Source organism: Vigna angularis, chromosome 1 (assembly GCF_016808095.1).
Source record: "Vigna angularis cultivar LongXiaoDou No.4 chromosome 1, ASM1680809v1, whole genome shotgun sequence".
NCBI lineage: Eukaryota > Viridiplantae > Streptophyta > Magnoliopsida > Fabales > Fabaceae > Vigna > Vigna angularis.
In genome coordinates this window covers 51,930,893-51,950,832 of record NC_068970.1, presented here as the reverse complement: position 1 = coordinate 51,950,832, position 19,940 = coordinate 51,930,893, and the positions used below count along the sequence as shown (strand labels likewise).

Below are 19,940 nucleotides of genomic sequence, written 5' to 3'. Positions count from 1 at the left end.
GGATTGGTAAGATCCGAACCAGGATAAAATCATCTGTGCAAATTTCTCTCAACCTTACTCTTGCTTTATTTGTCTTTGTTAATTGCTAAGTAAGTTTAATTGAGTAGAAATTAAAAGGCACACGTTAGTATTAAAAACCCTCTTGGTTTGTTATTCCACGCTAACCATTCCGCTGCAGCCGATTCTGACATCTACTCGTGTTCTAGCTCATCTAAGAGCTAGATTTGCCTTAATTATTTGTCTTGCGCCTTAAACCTTATTCAAATTAGTTTATGCTATTTCAAAAGGTTGTTGTGCTTCTTGTGGATCAATGTCATTATTCTTTTTCACATCATTTACTAAAACAGTTATCTCATTATTATTTATTCTAGCAAACCCCCATCATGTGGTTGGTTTTTAAGACATATTCTCAAAATACTTATATCGACAATGGAGGCAATAGGCGTATCATTAGGTAATACTCCAATTTTATTCGCTATTAGTAGATAAAATAATTTCCTTCAGTTTTGAATCCCAAACAATTGAACTGGGGTCAATACACAAAGATTTAAAGTCATTTCTTCAAATTGCTCTTCGTTTCTAAGTTCGCAGTAGCTTCATCCATATTACCTACCAAATAAAATGCTTGTTCAGGAAGACCATCTAATTCTTCCGAAAGAATCAAATTAAACTCTCTAATAGTTTATACTAGACCAACATATCTTTCAACTAAATCAGTAAAAACTTTTGCTACGAAAATGTTTTATTTCTTTGTTTTAAAATTAGTTGTTATTTAAATATATTTTTTTAAAGTGTATCAATCCATAGATAATGAATTATCTAAATTGTTTCAATTGAATAAATAAAGTTGACACATTTTGTCTTCAAATTTAAATGTATCCTCAAATTAATATTAAGAAAAAACTATTTTAACACTATTTACACTACTCATCTGCATTTTTATTTTCACTCTTACATTAAAAAAATGATATCAAAATATTTTTGGTATTAACATTTCTATGGATATAGAAAATGGTATTGAAGTTAATGATTTGCATTGATTATGTATTGTTTAAATACAAGTAGTAATGTACAATCAAGATCCTATAATTATCGTAATACAAACAAATATTTTTCTTAATAGGGTCCTGATGATTAATTACAGTGATTATTGTAATATTACACCATAAAAGAAAATTAATATTGTGAATCGTCAAAATAAAGAGTCATAAATGATAAGATATTTGACAGAATATTTTATTTTGTCTAACTCTCCCTCTCAAACTGATGGCGACATGGTCATACCAAGTTTGTCTCTTAACAAGTTGAATGTGGTATGAGTGAGAGGTTTGGTCAAACAGTTTGCAATTTAATTAGTAGTAGAAACATAGGCAACAATTACTTCATTTTGTAGGACTTGATCACATATGTAATGCACATCTATCTCAATGTGTTTAGATTGTGTGTGCATGACTGAGTTAGAAGCAATTGACTTGGCACTTAGGTTATCACACCACAAAATTGGTTTTTTGAGCATTTATAGTTTTAGTTTTGTCAGCAAAGATCTAATCCAAGCTACTTCAGCAATTTGACGACCACTACTTTGTATTTTGATTATGTGTTTGATCGTGACACTACCTTTTATTTTCTTAAAGACCAGGAAACAAGAATTTCTCCAAGAAACAAGAATTTCTCCAAGAAACATACACTGTCCTACCATCGATTTTCTTTCATCAGTAATAGTTTTCCAATATGCATTAGAATACCCCATTATGTTAAGATCATTTGAAGGTTTTATGTGCAAACATAGGTTCATTGTACCTTGAACATATCTTATTATTCGTCAGTGATCCATGACAGGTGTGCTCATGTAATAATTTATTTTGTTGACAGCAAAAGCAATGTCTGGCCTTGTGTTGGTCAAATATTGAAATACACCTATGGTTTGTCTGTACAAAGTAGTATTGGTCATTGGTTCCCCTTTTGTAGTGAATTGTCTACCAGGCACCATTGGTGTTGGACTTCTTCAGAATATCTTTTATGTACTTAGTTTTCCTTAGGTATATTCCATTGTCATTCCTTTGTACTTTAATGCCAAGAAAGTTGTGTATACATCCTAAGTTTTTTAGTGAGAAAACAACATTGAATTGATTGATGAATGTTTCTGAATACTGGCGGTTGCTTCTTGTTATAATAATGCCATCAACGTAAATAAGAAGGAACATGATATGATTTGTACCTCTAAGAATGAATAAAGAAGAATAACTTTTGGTGTTTTGAAATTTCTTGATTTTTTGTCATCTTCAAGAACCTATGTCAATCCTATGTATGGTTGTTTAGGCTTGTAAATTCCAGCTTTGCTTTTGGTCACCATCCAATGATAGTTGGTGTTAGGTTGATTGCTTTCAGTTTCAGTTTGACTGTTGTTCTCTATTGACTGTACTGATGTTGAACCTTCTTCTTGACTTTACCTTAATGTACCAGTAAAAGATTCACCAAAGATCTCCTTCATTTATACCATTGTTGGCAGGACTATCACTTGTGATTTCTTCTTGATGACTTGTAGTATTATTGTCTGGTTCAAGAGTATTATTGACAGTGGTACTTGTAGAGTAATTTGGAAGCAAAATTGACATAGGTTTAATTAATTCTTTTAAAGAATTTCTTGTATCAATGAAACCTTCATGAAAGGGGAAGTGATTCTCATTGAAAATCACATGTCTTAAGATGAAAATTCTCCCATGAGAGTTAATGCACTTTTATCCTTTGTGTGAGTTACTGTAACCAAGAAACACACACCTAGTTGTATGAAAGTGGAGTTTATTTTGATTGTATGGTTTAAGACAAGGATAACAGGCACAACCAAAAGGTTTCAAGTTTCCATAGTCATGTTCTTTCTTGTACATCAAGGAATATGGACTTTTGTTTGGATTTATTGATGATGGTAGTCTATTGAAGATAAACAGTAGTTGAGAAGACTTCCCACCAGTAGTATAGGAGCATTTTGGCTTATGCTAATAGGGTTAGGCCAATTGTGGCAGAACCCCAAACATCAATATGAATTAAATCTAAAATTTCATTAGCATGTGAGGAAGAGCTTTTGAAAGACAACCTATCTAATTTTCCAAATTGACAAGCTTCATAGAATGTGAATGAGTCATTAGATGATGTTTTCACATTGCATTCTTTCAAGACCTTTTCAAGAACTTTATTGTTGGGATGCCCAAGTTTTCTATGCTAACTTTCTTTAAGAGACATGTGTAAACATACAAGTCTTTATTATCACATAGTTGATACAAGTCATTTTTGAGTTCTCCTTTTAGAACAACCTTCTTTGTCAATTTATCCTTCATAAAACAACAATTTTCACCAAACTCAACAAGAATATTGTTGTCAGCATTCAATTTTGAAATACTTAGCAAATTTTTGGTGATTTTTGGAACATAAAGAACATCATGCAGATGAAGATTATTCAATTTAGTTGATCTTGAGGCCATTACTTTCAGTCTTTCACCATTACCACCAAGTAAAGAATTCTTACCATTATTTTCACCAAGTTCTTTTGTCACTTTGGTAGGTCACATGGTTGTTGGCTCCACTGTTAAAATATCATTCATAATCTTAACCATGATAAGGTGAAGCTATGAATGCATTGTGCATTCCTTGTTTTTCACTTTCAACATATTGAGTTTTCCATATATAGGACTTATCAAATCGATAATAACATTTTACAATAATGTGGTCAATCCTTCTGCATACCTGACATATTCATTTTGACATCTTACCTTTTCCTCTACCGCCTCTCGTGCCTTTTAAATTAGAGTCTTTTCAATCACCTTAGGGTCCAAATTTGTTGCCTCTAGACTCCTTCTTGGCAACAAAGTTTATAGAGACATTCAGGTTAAGGCGGCTGAAATTATTGAGTTGAGCTAATATGCTTTCAAAGGTTAACAATTGAGTTTTAAATTCAACCCAACTAATGTTGATTTACAAAAAAACATGACAACCACTAGATTGTAATCAGAATCCAAACCATTTAATGTCTAAATCACTAAATCAGAGTTAGAGATTGGTGAACTTGCCAGCTCTAACTTGTCAACAAGATTTTTCATCTTGTCAAGATATTGCTCCATCTTCATGTCTCCTTTACGTGTGTTGTGAAATTCAGATTTCAGATAGATGAATATAGATCTGGTGTGTGCACCAATAAGGCTTTGAGCTTCATTCCAAAACTGTTTGGATGTTTCACAATGAAGCAATTGAGTTGTATTGTCAATTTACATAGAATTAATCAGCCATCCTAGAATGACTTGATCCTAGGCTTGCTAATCCTCATAGCTAGGATTGACTTTTTGTTGTCGTGTTCTTCGTAACAATGAATTTGTCAGGACATTCTGTTGTCCCTAGTATATAGTCATCAAGTTTACATCTTTTAATCACTAGTAAGACTAGATATTTTCATAATGGATAATTGTCTCTATCCAACTTGACAAAAATTGTAGAAGGTAGGTCACTTTTTTTACTGGCAGCGAAAGACATGATGGTTGTAGTTGTGGATAAAAAATTGTTTACTTAATAGTTCTGATTTCAAGATAAAAAATTGTATTGAATATAATGATTTATATTGATAATGTATTGTTTAAATACAAGTAGTAATATACAGTAAAAATTCTATCATTATGGTAATACATACAAGTACTTTCCTAAATAGAATGCTAAATGAATAATTACAATAGTTATTATAATATCTTCAAAATCAATAGTTATTTGATTCTATCTAGCGTATGGTTCTTAATTAATAACAAGCATAAGATACGTCAAAAGCCATAATTTACTTTAATTACCATTTCCAATGCAAAATAAAACTCTTGGTAATTCTAAACTCTGTCTTTTAGATAAAAGTGTTAGTTATTATGGAGAGATCCAAACTAATAAGAAATTATAATTCCAATACAATTAATATGTTGTAATATTGAGTTTACTATTATTTTCAATTTTTTACTTTTTTTTCTAATAAAATTATTATTTAAGCTATTATTATTGTATCATTAGTTTAAAATATAAATATATAGTAAATATTTAAGTTATATAAAGTAAATGTGTATTCCTTGGATTTTTTTTTTCGCATGGTGTGATCAATAGTTCTATCTTCTTGTTTTTGTTCATTTCCTTTCTAATTTTCTTCATTTCGTTAGCCATCTTGTTTCTTCTTCCTTTAACAGAGTTTGAAAAGATTGAAAAAGAAAATTTTAAGTTAGTTGAAAAATTAGAAATAAGAAGAGAAAAGTAATTATTACCTCATTTGGTTGAAGACAAAATGAAAGATAAATGAAAATAAAAAATAGATTTAGCACTCAATAATACATAAAGATCCAATTAAAAGTACTAATTATATATAAAATAAATTTGTTTTCTTAACTAAAACTCTATATGAACATTTATACAATTTGTTCACAAGAGTCAGAATTAGTAAGAATCCATAAGTCAGGTTATAATACATAAAGATCCAATTAAAAGTACTAATTAAATATAAAATAAATATTTATTTTCTTAATTAAAACGAACATTCATACAGTTTGTTCACATGAGTAAGAATTAATAAGAATCCATAAATCAGGTTATATAATACATAAAGATCCAATTAAAAGTATTAATTATATATAAAATAAATATTTATTTTCTTAACTAAAACTTTATATGAACATTCATACAGTTTGTTCACATGAGTCAGAATTAGTAATTAAGAATCCATAAATTAGGTTATAATACATAAAAACTCAATTAAAAGTACTAATTAAATATAAAGTAAATATTTATTTTCTTAACTAAAACTCTATATGAAGATTCATACAGTTGGTTCACATGAGTTAGAATTAGTAAGAATCCATAAGTCAGGATTAGACAATAGAAGGTGACAAATACTAGAATACGTACATTCAATGGTAATTTTCATTAGATTAATTTTCCTTTCTACGGTCATATCTTGAACCTCTGTTATTAGTTTGTTTGCATGAATTGAATTTGCAATTTGAAAGGAAAATTTGATTGCTTAAAATGAATCTTAATTAGTTTAAGATCATAATTGTGATTTTTTAAATTTCGTGTTCCACAATAAAGTTGGAGCTTTTCCATCCTTCTTTTAAGTTTTGAAACTTAATAAAATAAAATAAAACACCACTTCTTAGGTAAGATTAATTAATCCAAACTCTTCATTTTTTTAATTAAGATATTTGAGGAAGGATGTAAGATGTTATGAAAAATCTTAACTTGAATAATTATGGATGGACAAATTAAAATGTTGGAAGAGAGGATATATCATTATCATTAGAATTGTTTATACCAATTGATTCTATTTTTGTAAGCAATTTCTACAATACTATAATATGTTAATGAGGTTAGAAAATGAAATGTTTAGAGATATATTAACTTTGGTTGGTGGCAGCAGATGTTAATGCAGGGCTTGTTGATGTTGTTTCATGCTGCAAAGTTGGGTCGAATGGGCTGTGTATCCCAAATGAGAAGCCATGCAAGAACAGAAATGTAAGGCCATTTTTTGATTCATATAATCCAAGTGATTTCGCTAAGGAAGCCAATACAGCAATTGCTTATAACGATGTAAGTACCAAAGCTGCGTACCCAATGGATATCAGTCACCTTGTCAAGTTATAAAGAAAAAGTTGGAAACTTAGAGTTCAATAAAGAGACAACATATGATGTAGACCCATACGAAATTTGAGTCAGGTTCCCTACAATTGGTTTTATGTATTTTTTTTTCTTCTCATTTTTATCATATATGGGAGTTTTATACTTCATTTAACTAAGGAGTATGAATTTACTATTCTTCTCTAAGTAGAAGAGTTGCGTGAGAATGTTTTTAAAAATGTGGTTTGGTTGTGTATAGTATACTAAGTTTTAAATTATCAATGTGCATAGTTTGATGAGGTTAGGTGTTAAACATATATTTGTTGCAAAATAATTTTGTTATTGTTTGAACTCGTGGTAGATTGAGTTAATCTACAAATTTATCTACAAACACAGGTTTATATTTCTTTTATTTCTTTTTTCATTTTACAACTAAATTTTTAATTATATTTTTCAATTTCTTGTTCACGTATGGTAGTGTGATAAATTATTATTACTATTATTATTAATTATAATTATAATTATATGATAATTAGTTGTTTATAAGATTTACAACAAACAACACCAAGAAGTCAAAGAGCTACTATAACATAGATATATGTATACTAAATATCATGAGGTCGATAAGAAAAAAATTAATTAGTTATGTATTGATATTATATTTCTAATCCAAATTTTATTATTTATACGTTGTATATCTTACTTTAATAGTTATTTTGAAATGTTTTGTTCACATGTTCTGCTTGAGATATATAGTTATACTGATCATGCACTTTTTTTCACATTGTTTTCAAAATTACTAATTAGTATAAAATGTATTGTGATCCACAGAATTTTGTAGAATAGAATAATAGGTAAAGATACATTTAATTGTAAAATCTAAAATACAACATTCTTATGATTTTTTTAAAATGCATTAATACTTTAAATTGATTTTAAATTCGTATTTTTTTAAATCTTATGATTTTACGAATCTTTTAAAATCCAAGTCATAAAAAAATCAATAAAAAACTCATTGAATTCTTGTAAGACCTTTTAAAATCTATACAACTTTTTAATTTGAAAATATATTTTGAAATCTCAATTGGATCCACCAAAAATCTTATTTTTAATTTATTTAAAATAGTTGTTTCACTTTTTTCATGCGGGTGTGGACTTTGGATAAGCATAAAAAAATTGTTTAACTACCTAACAACTTTTATGAAAATTAAAATGAAATATAAATTAAGTAAAATTGAATTTTTTTTATGTTTTAAATTTTAATAAAGTTTGATTTTTAAATTTTAAAAGTAATAAATATAGTCCATTTAATCTATTTTTGTGAAACATTTTTTTTATGTTAAATTACATTTCAGGTAACACTTAAACTCATATCATTTAACATGTTGTAAGACCCACACATGAACTTCTTTTGTACATAAACACATTGTACAAAGTTTAAATAAATGTATGAAGAAAATTCTGTCTGGACGAATCGACAAGTCACTCAGTCTTAGTGGCAATGTTGTTGTGTTGCAAGTAACATGATTTATTGAATTAAAATCTGAAAGCAATGTAAAAAATGGGTAATTATTTGTTTTGATATTTTAAGGCTTGGGCGGTGGAAAGACTGTCTTTTCAGTCGTTTCAACGTGGGTTGAGGGTACAACAACAACATAGATAGAGTTTTTTTCTCCAAGTGTAAGATCTTCTTCATCAGTAGTAGTTTATAGTTTCTTGTAAGTTATCATTGTTATAAAATGTTTTTATTTTAATAGTTTTATACTACTAAAGTGGAATGTTACATTTAAGTAAACAAAACTAACGAAAATAAAGACCAAAATGATATTAGGCCAACCAAAAATATAAACTAAAACGATTATAAGAAACTAAAACATCATTTCCTTCTAGAAAAGATTTAAAGATATATACCGAAAAACCAACTACAACACAAACAAATTAATCAAACACAACTTCAATCGATAGTTAAATAAAGCAACAACTACAAATAATAATATTTTTTTACCTTAAATAATTCAAAATTTATGAGTAATTATACTTTAGAGTATAATCGTATTTTCATGTTAAAATTTGAAAATAAAAAGTCATACAAATATAGACACACAAATATATATAGAAATATATTAACACGTGGAATTATAGATATGGTTATTTTTTTAATTGTTAATATTAAGATTAAAAATATAGATGTGAATCTTTTGGTGCTAAATTGATATAATAAATTATTAGTGACATAATGATATGACAAAAATTTTGAATTATATTTTTTAATTAAATATTATATTAAATTAAATATTTTAACTTATCTTTCAGCGTTGTTCCTAAATTTATGGTATAGGAATGATTTGTTATTAATAATAATAATAAAAATAATAATAATAGTAATAATAATAATAATAGTAATGCTAATAAGTTAATTTAAATGCTAATGTTAACATAATGACAATAATAGTGATAATATCTAGAATGTTAATAATTATAATAATAAAAAGGTAACACTGTTAATAATACAAAAAATTATTATTATTATTATACTAATAATAATAATATTAAAAAACAATATTTGAATATGGATTTGATTGTGTTAAATTATAAACTTAATATAATAGTTGGTTAGTGATGTGTAATAAAATAATATGGTTTTATGATTAAAATTTATAATCAAAGTTTTTAGTTATATATTATATTAAAACGATATGTGTATGTAAAGGTAATTGTTAAAGTAAAATGTAGATATATTATGAAATATGATCCTTCTAATAAAATAAATACAACGCAAAGTTATTATTAAAATTTGTAAATAGAAACACGTGCAAAAATTAAAATATATTAGCATGTGAAATAATAGATATTGTTGTTTTTTTATCATAAATATTAAGATTAAAAATTAACATTTGATGTGAATTTATTTGTGTCCAATTATAAAATTAATATAATAATTGATTAATACATGTAATGATAGGACTAAAATTTCAAATTAGACATATTAAATCAAATGTTTTAGCTTGATTTTTTATTGGTGTTGTTCCTTACACATACTTCTAATATTTTATTATAATAATAGTAATGACACGAAAATTATTATGTCTTTATAATACTAATTATACTAATAATAATCAATATAATACAAATAATAATAATAAGACTTCTGATACTACTAATACCAATACTATTGTTACTAATACAAATATTAATTCAAATAATAATACTAAAACTAATACTAATACTAACACCAACAATAATATTAATGCTAATAATACTAACACTAATATTACTAATTAATAATACTAACAATCCTATTAATACTAATAGTAATAATACCAAAAATAATTATAATAATATAAAAAATAATAGTAAAAAAAACTAATATCACCAATAATCATAATTATACTAATAATAAAAATAATACACTATAATAAAAAAAACTTGTAATATTCATTCTACTAATATCAATACTGCTAAAACTTATATTAATCCAAATAATAATACTAATACTACCAATTGATAAATATATTGACCCTGCGTAAGAGTTTTATATTGACCCTGCGTTGAAAAAAAGAAAGATTCACAAACCTATCCTATTTTCCCTTCCAAAATTTCAAAATGTATAGTTTTCTTCATCGGGCTTCATGCTTCATCTTACTCAATAAAACTTACGAGAACACGGTGCGGTGCCTCGCCGGCGCCAAGCGCTCCTGGTGGCTGTGCAGCGACACAGAGTCCGACAAAGATAATAAAGAGAAGTTATGGACACCAGACTCCGAGGGGAAGAAATTCTTTATTTTCCTTAAAAAGAAAGCAAAGGAGTCCGAAAAGATTCGGCGATTCTAGGAAGAGAAGGAAAGGAAGTTGAAGTTATAGTTGGGAGAGAAGGAAAGCAAGTTGGGAGAGAAGGAAAAGATGTTGAAGTTACTGTTGTTAATCAACTCTATTCCAGAAAGCTATGAGGAGTTGGAGAAAGCTCCCGAAATTATTAACTTGTTCGATATAGAATTCTTTAAGTATCACTAGTGGAAAAATGACATTTTATAACGTACAAAAATAATCTTTTATAACATAGTTACTGGGGACATAGTTCTGGACGATATAATAAGTCTGCGCTTTTATAACGTAGCAGAAATTTACGTTATTATAACGTAAAATTCGTCATAATATGTGCGGTTTATTATTGACAAATTTTTATTTGTTCGTTATAATAGGTGAAAGGTATTATGACGTAAAAAATTTTGTACGTTATAATATGTGATCTATTATATAGTATATATTTTTTGTACGTTATAATATGTGATCAACGTATCATGACGTACATTGTTTAGTACGTTATAATATATATGTTTTTTTAAAAAAAAAATTAATGCGCAGACTTATTATATCGCCCAGAACTATGTCCCCAGTAACTATGTTATAAAAGATCATTTTTGTACGTTATAAAATGTCATTTTTCCACTAGTAACGTATAACATTTTGCTTGAAAATTTGTACTCAGAGGGTAATTTCGAGGATGGTGACAAGGTGTGGGGAGAAATGGTTGCAAAGGATGTTACTCCTTGTGTGTGGAGTTACTCTTCCAAATTGATGGGGTTGGCCAAGAATAAGAATAAGAGCATGAGTGACGCTGTTAAGCTTTTCAATAAAATGAAGGAGGAGTATGTGATGCCTGACATCTTTTGCGTCAATGCTATCATCCAAGGTTTTGTGAATGAGGATAATTTGGATAAAGCTAAGGAGTGGTTTAATGAGATTAAAAACTTTAATCTTTACCCACATAAAAGCACTTTTGATATCCTTGTTCCCTTCTTGTGTAAGAAGGGTGATTTGAAGACCCTAATTAAGATGTGCTACGAGATTTTCTATGCGCGGTCCCTGTTAACCTGTGGATGCTGGAGCTTGCAGTGGATAAGCTGTTCCATGAGGGCATGGATTTAGAGGCAGTGAAGATTGTGGTTAATGCAAAAACTTTCTTGTACTATGAGTTAAATGTTGTTGATGAGAAAAACCTAGCTGCCATACACAAATATTATGGTTGTTGATGTACACAAATATAAAGGGCTCTTCTAGACTTGTAAAAAGGTTGAATGTTTCTAGTAAAATTACCTTATATTTGATCATATGTGAGAGTGCTCTCTAGTACAGTGTGCCCTCTTGTATAGTGTGTCTTCTTCCCTTAGTCTCATCTTGAACATAGAGCTCAAGGCAAGCCCATTTATCTTGAGTTGGTGAACCTTAGTGTCCCCTTAAGCGATGTGCTCCACCTTGAATCCCTCACCCCTTTCAAGTCTTCCATCTTTTACTTCATCTTTTCTACTCTTTTGGTTCCTTATATCATGTTTACTATTTGACACTTGTGTTCCATTTTGTGTTCTTTGTTTTAGTTTCCTTTAATTGAATCCTCTCCTTCTTTCAATTAATGTTTTAGTACAAGATTTTCGCTGACGCTAAATATGCAAATATCAATCAGTACAATGATAGATAAAAGTGCATTAGTGGTGAGTAGAGAGTACAAAATGGTTGGTGTACTACATTGAACAACTTAAGATTGAAACTGTAAAATAATTCTACAGGGCTTAATTGATCCCTCTCATAATCTTCTATTTATAAAAATAAATTGATACAAGAGTACATGATAATTAGGGTAACCTTAGACACAATATAATCATGATAGGCTAACCTAGACACAATATAATCATGATAAATAGGGTAACCTAGACACAATATAATCATGATAAATAGGATAATCCTAAACACAATATAATCATGATAAATAGGGTAACCCTTGACATAATATAATCATGATAAATAGGGTAAATATTCTAACACTCCCCTCAAGCTAAAGCATACAAATTGTATGTGCCATGCTTGGAATAAATAAACCCAGTCCAACAAAATCAACTTGTCTAAAATGTCGAGGCAATAGACGTGGTAACTCTGGCTTCGAATAAGATGTACATATGCTTCAGCCCGTCAAGAGAGAATGTTTATAAACCAAATTGGACTCACAAACCAGCATAACCAAAGAGACTTCTCATAAGCTTATGGAGAATAATATTGGACAACCACGAAACTTCATCTAGCACCATGAACCTTCAAGTAGGATGACTTTGACAAAGTTGATTTCCATCAAAAGTGAATGATGAGTGGTAGACAATGAGCCATCACTGACTGATGAGGCTTGTAGTGGCCGGAAGCGACAAAACTACAGGGAGTGCCATCTTTGACTAATTGGGGCCTATAGTGGCTGAAAGCAGGGACTGTCATATCTGACTAGTTGGGGCCTTTGACTATGGCTGAAAACATATTCCCCTCGCTACAGGGACTAAATTGTCATTATTGACTGATGGGGCCTGCAGGGACTAAATTGCCATCATTGACTGATGGAGCCTGTAGGGACTAAATTGCCATCACTGACTGATGGAGCCTGTAGTGGCTGGAAACATACTCCTCCTCACTATAGGGACTAAATTGCCATTACTAACTGATGGGGCCTGTAGGGACTAAATTTCCATCACTGACTGATGGAGCCTGCAGAGACTAAATTGTCATCACTAACTAACGAGGTGATGGCTGGAAGCAACAAAACTGCAGCGACTGCCATCACTGACTGATGGGGCATGCAGTGGCTGGAAACATATTGCAATGGCTGAAAACATACTCCCCTCACGACAAACGACAAAAATGACGATGCGCCGATGACAAATCATGAAGGTGGAAGATCATAATAGTCTCCTTTATTCATCAAAGGATCCAAAAACAGATCTGACAAGGAACTGGAGAAATTGTTTGACTAAGATTCTGAATCTTGCTAGAAATAGACTCCCCCTCATGCCATGAGGAACCTCAAATTTATGACTTTGGTGTTGAAATTCCTTGGTGTTAACCCGCTAATAGCACTGACTCTCCTTGGAGACTTGTAAATAAATGACACAAGCCATCAGGAACATTACAATATGCAAAGCTAAACACACGTTAAAGAGGCTAAGGAACAATGCTGAAACAAAGAATATTTTTTTCTTTTGGTCCAGCGAGACGAATGACAGCGACAACCAGGGATGGGTCGCGCTCCTCGATGCGCACAAAACCCCTAACTTCGCCAGAGAAAATGAGACGGCAACGGCGACGAAGGTTGAACAGATGTGGCGCATGTGGAAGTGCTTGGATGAGAACTAGCCCTCGACACAGGCATGGTTGACCATGGCTCAAGAGGCGATCCAGATCCATTAGTCGTCGGACTAAACTGTGGCGGTGGTCGGTGGCGGGCATTAGCGGACGACGTCGGAATGACAGTAAACAGAGGTTGATGGTGACAAACTTATGTGGACAACTCCTCATAATGGAAAAATAGTGCCAAGTGGACAACGACAAACGACGCCAGGCAACGACAAACTACACCAAACAGCGGCAAACAGTGCTAGACGATTGCGCACAACAACTAGGGTTTGGAGACTAGATAGAAACCAGAACATGACTGCTCATTGAGGTATTTAAGAAAAGATGAAATTTTTAAGGCCGCCGGTGGCGGCGCTGCCACCGGCGGCAACAAGGACAGAGTAGGAAGAGACTCAGACAACCTGCTCTGATACCAACTTAAGATTGAAACTGTAAAATAATTCTACAGGGCTTAATTGATCCCTCTCATAATCTTCTATTTATAAAAATAAATTGATACAAGAGTACATGATAATTAGGGTAACCTTAGACATAATATAATCATGATAGGCTAACCTAGACACAATATAATCATGATAAATAGGATAACCTAGACACAATATAATCATGATAAATAGGATAATCCTAAACACAATATAATCATGATAAATATGGCGATAATGAGTTATATAGAAGTAATTAAAATATGCATGTAATTTACATTGATATGAAAAATCCTATTTATAGAAATTTTTGAATGTTATAGTTATATTTATTGTTTGGTTCGGATAACTACTTGATTTGTTTATGGAAGAATTTCCCAACATATGATATAAAGAAAAGTTTTTTTATAATTTATTTTGATTAATTTATTTTTTGAAATTATGAATTTGGGTTTGATTTTAAATTATTTACCAAAAGTACTATGTTGAACCTGGTGTTCATGACTTCGTTTTGAGAAAGTTGTGAAATTTATGTACAATTTCTTCATAATATTGAAGTCGTACCTTAAAAAGACGATTTTTGAAAAAATTAAGCTTAATTAACCATGATTTTAGCCTAAATCCTTTTTCAATTGAAGTCGTAACACATGTTGGCGACTTTTGTGTAAAAAATGTTCAACTGAAGTCGTGATATTGGTTGGTGACTTATGTCCAAAAATATGTTCAACTAAAGTTATGGGAGAGGTTGTCAGCTTCAACCTAAATTCAATTTCCACTAAAGTCGTGCATGTGGTTGGTGAGTTTTACCTAGAAAAAGTTGAACTAAAGTCTTGGGTTTTGTTGGCAACTTGAGTGTTGCATTGAGTTGAAGTTAAATTGAAGTCATGCACTCATGTAAAGACTTTAGTTTAGTCCATTTTGAGCAAGTTTCATGTAAGTTCTTGACTAAAAATTTTTGGTGGTTGTATAAGATGATTGACACATTGTCTTCATTATTTTTCTTATTCGTGATGTATGTTTTTTTAATAAATTTAGGAGTTAAATTTGTTAATTTTAAATGTTACATGATAATATATATAAAAATTAGAGAAAAGTTGAATGGAAAATTAAGACATCTATTAAAGATTCAAATTACAAGTGAAGCATATCATCATGATTCTCTATATGGATAATTGGTTCTACTGTGCCCTTCATTTTGATAATAAGAGCACTTTTTAAGTTTGTTAGGAGTTGACTCATCAATTTCTTGACAGATACAGTTAATTGTTGATCTTCCTTGTGGGTGATGAAACGTGGTCCTGCGTAAGTAGACTAATAGTCTTCATTTTTAATTGGATGAAATTAGACCTCATAAGCCTTGAAAATATTGAAGAGGTTGTATATAAGGATAAAATATGTCAATATTTGTAGATGACAAAAAGAACAAACCGCAAACACATGAGAACAAGGCAATTGAAGAACTTGGAACTCACCACAATCACATCATGGTTCCTTTAGTTTAACAGTGTATGACATAGGGTAGCATCCTAGTTGCGGACTAGCAATCTCTTGAACAATAAATTCTAAATTTTGGCAAATGATCTTTGCACATGACACATGACAAATTGCATTTCATTTTTTTTCTCAAAATAGCAGTAATATCTTCAAAATATTAATGTCCTCTTCGTAGCATGTACTTGATCTTTGTTCCTCGTTCAACAAACTAGGGTATTGTTCTTCCAAATGTTTCCTTTACTAGAGCACAAATTGGTAAGGATTGTGCGTCCTTGGCATGATTATATCGTGCTTTTGACCATGGAGTTAGAATTGCCCAAGAAATCATTGAAGGGTGCATGCTTCTATTGTAGTGTTGGGCATGGGAATACTTTAAGACTCCATCTATTAACTCCTTAATAGCCAAATAGATTGCTACAAGAGTTGGCTTTCCACTTGTCAAGAGATGGGCTTTTGCACACACACTCCAATAAAATCACCCCAACAATAGAGTATGAGTCATAAGGAAGCTGTTAGATGACTTAAAGCCTAGAAAGGTTCTCAATCAAACTTTTGTTTTACTTTTTTAAAATTATTTTCATCTAATATGTATGAAATTTATTGTAGTTCCTTTAGACTCCTTATACCAAGGATGAGGTCACTTCGTTGATCAATTTTGAGGTTAGCGTAGTATATTGAGTCTGTGTTCCTCTTATTTGTTTCACCACAGTTGAATTCCACAAGGTTGATAGGTCATGTTTTGCTTTCGACAAGTTATTCTCTTTCAACCTTTAAATTTAAATCAGCTTCATAAAGGAGATTGGAGAGGGAGAGCATACATATGTTGGCTCGAGTATCATCAAAGGTGGATAACTGATTGGAATGATCGATACACTCAACTCATTCAAAGTACTTTGTTCACGGGTAACAACCATTTGTGTGACACCACGCCTTATATACAATGATACTTTAATCTATAATCCACTACATATTGCCTCCGAACTAACACATCTAATGATGATGTAAGTTAAATTCCTAAAAGATTGACTCATGTACTTCTTTTCTATTTATGACTAATTTCCATCTCTTCCCATAGTATGACATTCTACATACCCTTAACCTCGATATCAAGATGTTTTATCTTCTTTCTATGGTTAACAGGTTCATTAGTGTTAGATGTTAAGATGTGTGTTTCTGTTATTTGGGCTTAGTCTATTCTGTATTAAGGGCATTGGCCCATATCTTACAATATAAATAAACTACCCTATGTGTATGCTAAACACACAAGGGATATTTTCTCCCAATCTTCTCTATTTCTCATAATTAGCAAATAGTTGGTCAGTCTAGTTTATCTAGCATACACCAAACTTCGATGTCCACAAACATAGATCATTCATCATCAAAACATGTCTTTTCAGTCACCATACCAAAGTATTCACATATAACATTTTTCCTAGTCAACCAAATATTTTCTCTAGTCTACTAAATATGTTTGAAACTTTTGAATTCACACCCTAGTGTGCATTCAATCCCAAATCATTCAAGGGATATTATCTTTCCACAATGTCATCCCAAGCCACGATTGATGAAGGTGATAATAATGATAATGAAGACAACATTGATGATGATGATGATGAGCTGCCACCTCCACCTTTCCATCACAACCAACAATAGCAGCCTAGAAGACAAACATGAAGATCACATTGTGGGACTTTATCTCACAAATGAATTCTCTGTCACTATATTGACTAACGATGAAAGAATATTTATATTAAGATTTCTATCTTTAACTTTATTATTATTTTCATTTGAGTAATGAAGTTTCTTGTTATTGTAACGAATTATTTTCCAACAATTCATAACTAAGTAAGAATTAAATTTGTAAAACCAAAACTATGAAATGTCATTAATATCGAAGTCTTCAATTATGTCCATGACTTTAGTTGAATTATTTTAAAGCATAATTCGTCAATCTTTGTCACAACTTCAGTTGAACATTGTTTACACAGAAATCGCCAACAGGTGGCATAACTTCAGTTGAAATTGGATTTAGGTTGAAGTTACCAAGGTATGACTTCAATTGATCATATTTTTAAACAGAAGTTGTCAACCAGTACCATAACTTCAACTCAACATGATTTCAGTAGAAGCCATCAAATGCTAGTACGACTTCAATTAAACATTATTTTTAACAAAAGTTGTTAAACCGAGATACAACTTTACTTGAACGTGATTTTTAACGGAAGTTGCCTAATTCCATAATAACTTTGCTTTGAGGTTAATTAAGTGTAATCTTCACGAAAATCACCTTTCATGAATACTATTTCAATATAGGCTTAATAGCCTATTCTGTCCCCAGTTTTGCTGAATAATGTCAATTTAGTACCTCGTTTTAAAAGTTTTTGAAATTGGTTCTCATTTATTAAATTTTACGTCAACATTGTCCCTTCCGTTAAATATCACAAACGGCGTTAACCTTTTCTTTCTCTCTCTTCTGTTTTTCTGTGTAATGCAGCCTTTTGTCAGTGTTTATACCATTAATTACATGAGCCCCTCACTTAAAAGTGAACCTTCAAAGATGGTTTAAATCGCAATGGGACCCACCTAGAAAATTTCTCTTAAAAAAATCATGTGAATCTTTGATTATTGGTTGTACCACTAAATATTTAATAAAACCTTTAAAGGAAAAATTAAGACTCTGCACACTTTTATTAAACCCCATTATTCCTTACTTACACCGTGGGTCCCATATTCAATCAATGTTTCTATGCAAATTTTCACTCTTCCCTCACCCGTATATGTTGCATTTAGGAAGTTCTTCACCATGAATAATCTTTATTTCTTTCTCTTCCAAAATCTAGCAGCTACGCGCGTCTTTGCCTTCCAAGCCTAACTGAGAGGATGGGTTGTCTCCTGCATGCAAACTCAAAACTAGTGGTTGTTCAATGAAACTCAATACCCCTCTATGACCATTCTCCTCTGCACCCTCTTTTAAATTCACGTTCCACCATACCTTCTTTATTATCTGTTTTTTCTTTTTATTTAAATCACACCTATTTCACTTTCTCCTTTCTTATAAAACTAGCCAACCTCAACCATATTTATTTTACAAAACCCCACTATGTTGAATGAGACCTAATATGTCTAAAAGGTTGTTTTTATATAGTAACACTAAGATATTGATAACTGTGTAAGATAAAATAGTATATTGAAAGTGTAAGATAAAATAGAAAAAAATAATATAATTATAATAAATAATATTTTATTATTATTAATAAATAATAATAAAATAATATAATTATAATAAGTTTATTGAAAGGTTGTTTTCATAAAATAGTATAATTATAACTGTGGAAGGTTGTTTTCATATTTTATTATTATTAATAAATAATATAATTATAATAAGTTTATTGAAAGTGTAAGATAAAATTGAAAAAAATTAAGGCATAAGAAAGTTCATTAAACTAATATAAGTCCATTATGAATGATCTACACCCTATTATGTTGTTGCTGTCATACTGCAACATGAGAGTATGTTGTGCCAAGGTCAATTTCTATTACCAATCCCTTTTTGGTTTCGACCATTCTTCTTGATATGAATGAAGACTGTGAGATAGAAGAAGTAGAGAAGTATGGCTGAATATGAAGGGTTGAATTTTATACTTAGTAACAATAAGAAAACGACCCCAAATACTTCCGAGTTGTTTCGATCAAAATGGTCTCTTCGTGCATCGCAAGCAAGGAAATTGGAAACAAACAGAATCACACCTATTGACAGTGTGACAGTAATCATGATGGGTACTTGGTATCTTGCTCGAGTTTTCTCTTTTCTGGGAACTTATATGCATGAATGCATGAGGGTTGGGTTGGAATATGGAGTGTTAGGGTTGAAACTTTAGTGAGTAATATGCAGGGAATATGTAGATGTTGGGGTGTCCTTCCTATGCGATCACGTGGATAGGTGGAGAGGTTTGGTGTTTAAGTGGAAAGAAAGAAGGCTTGGTAAGTTACTATGGGAATGGTTAGGAGGAGTAGTGACTTTTGTTGGTGTGGCGTGATGAATCCTTGCATGCATAGAGATGTAAGTTCTCCTCGGTTTGGCTTGGGATGTGCATATGTAAGTGCGAGAGGAGAAGGTGAAAGAAAGGGTTGGTGGCAATGAAAGAGTGAGGTTTGCATGGAAGAAGTCGTCTCGGGGTTTTAGCTGAAGCAGAGAGAATGAGTGAGAGTGAGAATGAGAAGAGAGTGGTTGAGTATGTT

General features: G+C 30.8%; 1 pseudogene; it reads right to left on the bottom strand.

The window, feature by feature from the left end:
- LOC108326360 (NAD(P)H-quinone oxidoreductase subunit K, chloroplastic-like) overlaps positions 1-19,940 on the bottom strand; it is a 31,381-nt pseudogene that overhangs the window by 10,046 nt on the left and 1,395 nt on the right.